The 9,193-nt window shown below is 38.3% G+C and overlaps 1 non-coding gene across 1 annotated transcript; it reads left to right on the top strand.

The window, feature by feature from the left end:
• The first annotated feature begins 2,509 nt into the window (after window positions 1-2,509).
• Window positions 2,510-2,583, top strand: trnan-guu. Its single transcript has one exon. It is a non-coding gene; the product is annotated as a tRNA-Asn (tRNA).
• Window positions 2,584-9,193: the final 6,610 nt, after the last annotated feature.

Below are 9,193 nucleotides of genomic sequence, written 5' to 3'. Positions count from 1 at the left end.
TTGGAACTACCAAACTCAGAATGATATTTTAACGAGGTACAATAACCGGAATAACTTCTAGCAATGATATATGGAATGAGGCTTTTTCGATTGGCTGCGAACCAAAACGGAAAGATGGAAAAGGGGAAACGTTATTGGATGGTCTCTTTAACAAGAAAATTATGTTATCGTGAAGGTGTAAGATGGTCTTTAGAAATTAGTAATCAGAAGTGTGATAGCTTTGAACATGAACCACAAAACAGGCTTACATTGGAAGGCCAAAGTCCACAGTAACGTTTTAGTTGGATTTGGCAGTATCTACCTCGCTATCGATGCGAGTAAGGATAACTTCTGTCAATTTAAGCCTCCGGTGATCAATTTAAGCAATTTCCGGATGACTGAGAACTTACAATGACACTCTGACCACAAATGCCCCTATGGTTTTTGAAAATTTCGTCTGTGCATGTTCTCGCTTTCCCCGTTTGTTACAGCTGTCTTCAGTAGGGCTATGCTACGAACGTTTGCAATACAGTACACAAACAATATGGTTGCAAAGCCGAAGAGCTAGCAATAAAATTAGTGAATTGAGGAATGTACTTAACAGGCTAATGAAACAGCCAATCTCGCTCCGAATAATAATGGACCATCCAATCTACGTTATACTGCACAATGGACGTCAGCCAATCAGTGCGAAGCATGGCGCTCATCCAAATTCTTTTGGCATTCGAAAGGTTGGAATTTCGAGGCCAGCCCACCCGGGATACTCAGTTTTTAATAATCTTTTTCTACTACTATGTAATAGCTCTTCGTAAAAATTGTTGAGGTTCAAAAGGACCAAAATGAAATAAACGAATTTATTTTAAAACTGCTATATACACAATGTACTTTGTAGATAGATAGATAGATAGATAGATAGATAGATAGATAGATAGATAGATAGATAGATAGATAGATAGATAGATAGATAGATAGATAGATAGATAGATAGATAGATAGATAGATAGATAGATAGATAGATAGATAGATAGATAGATAGATAGATAGATAGATTCCTTTTTTGCATGATTAGTCTTGAACAGATGGCATATTTGCTTAAAAACCCTCCCAAACTGTGCTCATATTGTAATGAGACATAAAAAACTCCTCTTGATGCCAGCTAAAAGCCTTTTCCATCCTTTCTAAAAGGTGCTTCAATGAAGGTAATAAATGTTATAGTGCATTGATGCTTTGTATGATTTAGAGTTTGTTCACAGTTGAAGGCCATTGGAGGTATTTTTTAGACAGTTCCATTCATCCAGCCTTCCTCCTCCTCCTCCTCGGCAGCAGCAGCAGCAGGAAGCTGAGGCCTTCACATTAACACCCCCGGAGTCAGCACTAATGAGGGCCTCAGCAGCTGCACTGGGCTCCTACTTCCACTACTTTAACATGCTTCATTACGGTTCATCACAAACTATAGAGCCATGACATCACTGTGACCTGTGCTCTCAGGTGGGATGGCCTTCCCTCTCTATAAGAAGCCAGTGTCATTGGTACGTTCAAAGTCACTCATATCACCTTTCTTCCCCATACTGATGCTCAGTTTGAACTGCAGGAGATTGTCTTGACCATGTCTACATGCCTAAATGCACTGAGTTGCCGCCATGTGATTGGCTGCTGTGTTAACGAGCAGTTGGACAGGTGTACCTAATAAATTGGCCGGTGAGTGTATAATAGCTCTTTGTAAAAATTGTTGAGGTTCAAAAGGACCAAATTTAAATAAACAAATTTATTTTTAAACTGCTATATACACAATGTACTTTGTAGATAGATAGATAGATAGATAGATAGATAGATAGATAGATAGATAGATAGATAGATAGATAGATAGATAGATAGATAGATAGATAGATAGATAGATAGATAGATAGATAGATAGATAGATAGATAGATAGATAGATAGATAGATAGATAGATAGATAGATAGATAGATAGATAGATAGCAGAATCAACTTTTCGGCACAGCGTTCAACATGACAGCATGAGACTCAGTCGGTTTTCGTGTTGTTCCTCCTTTGTTTGAAGGACACACCCTTTATTGTACACAAGTGTGTTAAATTAGACAGGTCACGTGATGTGACACATAATTATCCAATAATGATCCAAACAACAACAAATGAGAGCACAAAAACATCCATAATGTCAACATAGATAGATAGATAGATAGATAGATAGATAGATAGATAGATAGATAGATAGATAGATAGATAGATAGATAGATAGATAGATAGATAGATAGATAGATAGATAGATAGATAGATAGATAGATAGATAGATAGAATGAGTTGATGCCAGCATTAAGTGCTGTTAAACGTCCATTCCAAAGCGACATTTTTATACTTCTATATAATCTGTACTGTCAAAAGGAATTGTTTTGACAATTACAGTACATTTGTTGCAATCCAGAGTTCGCCAGGGGGATGCCTGACCACACTTAAACACGCATTACCCGTCTTTTCATTCGATTTCAGACCTCTCGCGAGACTTGCTATCAGTCTCTGTGGCGCAATCGGTTAGCGCGTTCGGCTGTTAACCGAAAGGTTGGTGGTTCGAGCCCACCCAGGGACGGACAAAGTTTTCTTTGTGATTGACCATGATACGAAATTATACACATGGGACAAAACATGCAAAGATAAACAGCCAATTTGGTAAAACCTACCCAAATACTACATTATAGAAAACTCCCTTTATTCGGGAAATTGTGGTGTTACAGCAGCAGAAGTTTGCCATAAGGTTGTTTTGTTTTAAGTTGTTTTCCATCTGATTGTGCCACAAAGACCCTGAAGCTCTTTGTGATTGAACATGGTAGGATCAGCAAATGCAAAAAGCTACACTGAACTTCCAGAAAATTATACACATAGGACAAAAGATGCAAAGATAAATAGCCCATGAAGTAAAATTCTACATTATAGAATAGAAAATCCTTTTATTGTCCCACAATCGCGAAATTGTGGTATTACAGCAGAAGCATTCCACAAAGTTGTTTTCCAACTGATTGCGCCACAAAGACCCTGAAGCTCCTACATCAAAACCAGTCAAATTAGTGTACAACTTACCTATCACAGTATTACATATATGTTTATCTGGAGCTATTTATTTCAACTCTAACAAAAATAGCTGATAGTATCATCTCAATAAGTCCTCCTAATTGTCAGTCACTCTGGTGATAAGTTTACGTAGGCCATCCAAGTGCTCGTTCCGTTACCTATCTTTTTAAATCATATTAAAAGCACAATGTTGCTAGCATAGCTGCAATGCTGATTTTGAGATGATAAAAATCAGGTTGCAGAACGTTATTTCTCTGACTATGATGTTAGTTAGGCCTGACATCTCAGGCTCATAAAGACATATTTGCGGTCAACTATGACAGAAAAGAGACTATCAAGTTTGGTTTCCAATCAAAACGCACAAAGGCATTGGATCTAAATAAATTTGTGAAGCGTTTTGCTGAGCAACATGGAAATCACTGCATTCAGCTGTTATAGTCATGTTAACTTTATGTTATGCTCTCTGGTGAGCCTTTACAGAGCTGTTACATTTTGTTTTGGCACCTGAGAAAATCTGATATTTCATTTAATAAAACCAAAAGTGTTAAAAGTAAAGTTAAAAATGTGATACTGGTGTAAATCCTGCTTAATATGAAGCAGTGTTGTTGTTTCTTTTTTTTTGTATATATAGTATGAAACTATCCAGAAACGACCTGTATGAACCTACTCACAAAATGTTTTGTACTTTTTCAGACTGGAAGCAAAATGTATTTTTATGTTGCTTCTTTTCAGATTTGTGAGCAACAAATGGGGTAAATGTGTGTTCAGAGTAAACAATACATGGATGTCCAGTACCATGTTTGGGTGCCTTGACCCATTTATTTCTACTGTGTAGTAATGCTCACTTTAGTTCAGCTCAGTCCATAGATCTCTGATTGGTAAGTTTTTCTTTCTATAGTTTCTTCTTGTGCAAATGTTGCAAAGCTGCCTCTCTGACAGTCAATCTCACACCTGCAACTCAGCACCTGTGTCTCACCTTAATACCTTTCCTGTGATAATGCCCCTCTAGAAGTAGTGTTATCATTCTTCAATCTCCCATTAAGTGAGATCACATTGTACGATGTATTTCTAATATGAACTCTTTCACATGAAACACTTACTGTACATACTATTCTCACCAAACTGTGATAACTGTGATTAAATTCAGTGTAAACAAATGCCATATGTTGCCACCCCTCAAAAATTCCTGCCCCCCTTTCACCACCTCATAAATATTTTTCTAGATCCGCCCTTGCTAGGGCCTAATCAACTCGGAAAGTGAACCGCATTCAAGCCTGCCTTCACTTCAGAATTGACAGTCAAGCCAGCCCGCATGCGTTTTTTTTTGGTCACGCTTATACTAGGAATTACGGTAGTAACGTCTGAGGATGTTTCAAAATAAATAAATGAATAATATTTATAATAAATAAATAAAAATTGCAGCTTTTGATGGGCATGTGATTTAGTTAGAGGTAGATGAATCACTTGGAGGGCTTCGTCTACCATCTATAGTTAAAAGTAGTGTTGAGGTTGATTGCAGTAGTAGCACAGCACTCCTTGTGTGAATGGATAATAACAAAGCACTCAAATTATCTTTAGGCGGATGTCGCCATATTTATTTGAACTCCTACGGCTCTGCTCAATGCCATACCGGAACAAGCTAGAACATAGCTGCAAACATTGCGGAAACGGAAATACACATGTAACAAAATGAGAGTTTAAGAGCGTTAGATGATATACTTAACACCCCCACTCGCTCTTAACTCATTGCTCAATAAACAAAATAAACAATGTTTGATATCTTCCACACACAAAAAAGAGCAACTTCATACACTCAGCAACCAAACAGATTATGTTTGAACATTCTCGGCTTGAATTTAGTTGCTGGTTTTGTAAATACATCAGCAACCATTTGCTGAGTTGGGCAATATTCCAAGAGTATTTTTCCTTTGTTTACAGTTTCTCTCTCAAAGTGATATCTGATATCTATATGTTTACACCTTTGCTTCGTTACAGGGTTTTTAGCAATATCTATGGCAGCTTGGTTGTCTTCCAATATTTTGTGAGTTCATATTGATATTTGTCCATTCCTTTGAGTAGCTGTTCTAAATACATGCTTTCTTGAATTCCTGATGCTAAAGCCATGTATTTAGCCTCACAAGTTGATAATGCCACAGTCAGCTGTTTTCTTGTTTTCCATGAGGTTAAGGAACTGTTTTCATCTAGACTAATACAATATCCTGTTGTACTACGCCTGTCTGATGAGTCAGATCCCCAATCTGCATCGCTATAGACCTTCAGTCCTTGTCTCTTTTTCTCATTTCTTTTGAAACATAGTTTTTGATCTGAATGTACCTTTAAGGTATCTGAATACATGCTTAACTATGTTCCAGTGTTCTAGTATAGGCTCAGAAAATTGTTGAGATAACTTACTAACCACAAAGCTCAGGTCTGGTCTAGTGCAAGTGGATAAGTAAATTAAACTACCAACTGCTTCTCTGTACTTTTTAGGATCTTTCATTTTTTTCAGCGTTTTCTGAAAAACTTAGCTTTAACTCACATGGTGTCTCTCTGGTTTTACAATCTTGCATTTTAAACTTTTTGAGTATTTTTCTCACATATCTCTCCTGAGACATTTTTACTTCACCATATGTTTGTTCAAAATCTATTCTCAAGAAATGTTTTAGCTTTCCCATGTCTTTCATTTTGAACCTATTAGTGAGTATGTCTTTTACCCAGTTTAAGACTCTTTCACAAGTAGCTGCTATTATTAGGTCATCAACCCACATAATTAAGATTATCTTTTCATTCTCTTTCTCTTGTATACACACAGCTGTCAACAGGATTATGAACAAAACTATTTTCAATCGAACATGTGTGCAACATTGCAATCCAGTTACGACCTGACTGCTTGAGTCCAAAACAGTGATTTCTGAAGTTTGTAGACCTGTTTTTCATCAACTTTTGTCTTTTTCTTGTAGCCTTCTCGCTGTTCCATGTAAATTTCAGCATCTATTGAAGCGTGCAAGTAGGCAGTCTTTACATCCATTTGATGTAAGATAAGGTTTTCCTGTGCTGTCTTTTGCATAAGAATCCTCACGCTTGTCATGTCGGCTGTAGGTGAAAATGTTTCTTCATAATCTATTCCTTGTTTTGGTTGGATCCTTTTGCTACAAATCTTCCTTTGAACTTTTCTGTTCCATTGCTGTCTGTTTTGAGTACGTAGACCCACTTACCCCCCATTGTCTGTTTACCTGGTGGCAGACAGGTAAGTTTGAGAGTCTCATTCTCCTCTAGAAATTTCATCTCTTCATCCATGGCTGTTTTCCATTGTTTCGCCTCAGATGAAGTCATGGATTCTTGATATGTAAGAGGGACATTGCATACTGTTCTGTAACAGAAGTCTATGCATGCTTGTAGTTTGTCCTCCACATCTTGTGTCTCAAAATCTTGTAAGTAGGTTGGTTTTCTCTTCGTTCTTTTTGGATTTTTCCTAAATGCAGGTTTCATAGTCTCATCTGGTTGTGTGCATTCAGTCTTTTCAGGTACAGAATCAGAAAGCTCAACCTCAGTATGTACCTCAACATCAACATTTTTATCCTCATCTTTTCTAACATTTACATCACAGTACTTCAACTGAAACTCAGCGGTTTTAGTCTGCCTTTCCTTAGAGGTTTAGATTTGGAACTTCACCGGTCTGTGTTTCAATACTTTCTTTGGATAATATACCAAATAAGCTGGGCTGTTCTTATCATAACCTATAAAAACACCTTGCTCACATTTGGAATCTAGTTTCCCTTTTTCTTGCTTGTGGGCAAAACATGTTGATCCAAACTTCTGTAGTTTTGATAGATTAGGTTGTTTTCCTGTGAATAGCTCATACGGAGTCTTCTTTGTGTTGCTGCTGTAGCACCTATTTCTCACATAAGCTGCAGTCTGTACAGCATAGTTCCAAAGGTTAACAGGTAAGTTCCTTTCTATCAGCATGCACCTACTCATGTCAAAAAGAGTTCTCCAACCTCTCTTGGCTGTCCTGTTCTGGTTAGGTGAATAGGGTGCAGAAGTTTCATGTCTACTCCTGTTTTTAGTTAGTAGACATTGAAAATCTCTGCCTGCGAATTCTGTGCCGTTATCTGAACGAATGCATTTGATTTCACCATGAGGTGCAGAATCAGCTAAGAACCTTTCTGTTGCTTGGACCACATCACTTTTGCTTTTAAGGAAGTACACAAAAATCGTGCCTGAGTAGTCATCTGTAAAAGATTGCACATATTTACGCCCTTCCTAACTTGCATTTTGCATTGGTCCATTTAAGTCGGTATGTAATAGTTCTAAAGGTTTCTTTGCCTTTCTGTCTGGTTCTCTCTTCCGGTTTTGTATGAATTTTCCTTGCGTACACACTTCGCATAACTTTTCTGACTTTGTCACACTTTCTCTTGTCTTCATACGTTTTACAACATTTTGTAGTTTTCGTACATCTTTGTAGTTACAGTGGCCCAATATTTCATGCCAAGTTTGCATGTCATGGACCACTTTACACTGATCATCAGATGTCTCAACAGTTGGTAAATAATAAAGATTTCCATTTTCATAAATGTCAAACCTGTTACCATCTTTGGTGGTCATTTGACTGTCCTCCATTTTGAATGTGATGATTGTTCCTCCTTTTGTTCCTCTTGCCACTGAGAAGATGTTGTGTGGATAAGAAGGCATGTAGAGTGCATCCTTCAGCTGAGCTTTTTGTTGTTATCCTCTGTTGTCAAGTAGGTAGATTATGGCTGTTCCTCTTTTCTGCGCCATTCCTGTACACTTGGTCCCATCAGCTAACTCCACTGTGTGTGACTTGGGTTGAAAAGTCTCATCGAAACTTTTAAACTTGTTGATGTCGTTTACAATATATGACGTTGCTCCAGCATCGACCATAATGCCTTTCATCTTGACGTTATTTTGAGGCTCCTCACTTTGAATGTGTTCAACTTTAAAAAAACAATCCTGGTCTTCTAATGGTTTTTCTGCAACTTGTCTAACTCCATCTTGAGTCCCCTTTTTCTTACACAGGGACTCTTTGTGTGTGTTACTCTTGCATTAACTACACCACACTTTCTGTAGACATTTTCTTGCTATGTGTCCTTTTGTCCCACATTTATGGCATGTCACATCCTCATTTTTCTTGTTGCTTGTGTGCTGTTTAGTGTAACTATTATGCTGTCTTGTACACGTTTTCATAACATTGTCAGTTGATTCTTCTGTTTCTTCTGTTGTTCTTCTGTTCTGTTCATTCTTAAAGCTGTAATGATGTTCTCAGTTCTTATAATATAGTCTGTAACACTCTTTGTGCTTGCCATCTGCAGCTTCATCAGTGATGTATAGATTAATTATTCGAGGCTTACTTTTCCCAGAATAATGTTCTCTTAGAATTTTGAGAGCTTTCCATGTTCAAGAAACCAGTCTGAGATGATTCCAGCTTTATGACATGGTGCATTATCCTGCTGAAAGTAGCCATCAGAAGTTGGGTACATTGTGGTCATAAGGGATGGACATGGTCAGCAACAATACTCAGGTAGGCTGTGGCGTTGCAACGATGCTCAATTGGTACCAAGGGGCCCAAAGAGTGCCAAGAAAATATTCCCCACACCATGACACCACCACCACCAGCCTGAACCGTTGATACAAGGCAGGATGGATCCATGCTTTCATGTTGTAGACGCCAAATTCTGACCCTACCATCCGAATGTCGCAGCAGAAATCGAGACTCATCAGACCAGGCAACGTTTTTCCAATCTTCTATTGTCCAATTTCGATGAGCTTGTGCAAATTGTAGCCTCAGTTTCCTGTTCTTAGCTGAAAGCAGTGGCACCCGGTGGAGTCTTCTGCTGCTGTAGCCCATCTGCCTCAAAGTTCAACGTACTGTGCGTTCAGAGATGCTCTTCTGCCCACCTTGGTTGTAACGGGTTGTTATTTGAGTCACTGTTGCCCTTCTATCAGCTCAAACCAGTCTGGCCATTCTCCTCTGACCTCTGGCATCAACAAGGCATTTCCGCCCACAGAACTGCTGCTCACTGGATGTTTTTTCTTTTTCGGACCATTCTCTGTAAACCCTAGAGATGGTTGTGCGTGAAAATCCCAGTAGATCAGCAGTTTCTGAAATACTC

Source organism: Cyprinodon tularosa, unplaced genomic scaffold, assembly GCF_016077235.1.
Source record: "Cyprinodon tularosa strain WSP-4 unplaced genomic scaffold, ASM1607723v1 ctg76, whole genome shotgun sequence".
NCBI classification, from domain to species: Eukaryota; Metazoa; Chordata; class Actinopteri; order Cyprinodontiformes; family Cyprinodontidae; genus Cyprinodon; species Cyprinodon tularosa.
The sequence above is the reverse complement of the archived record's forward strand: the minus strand, read 5'-3'. Positions and strand labels throughout refer to the sequence as shown.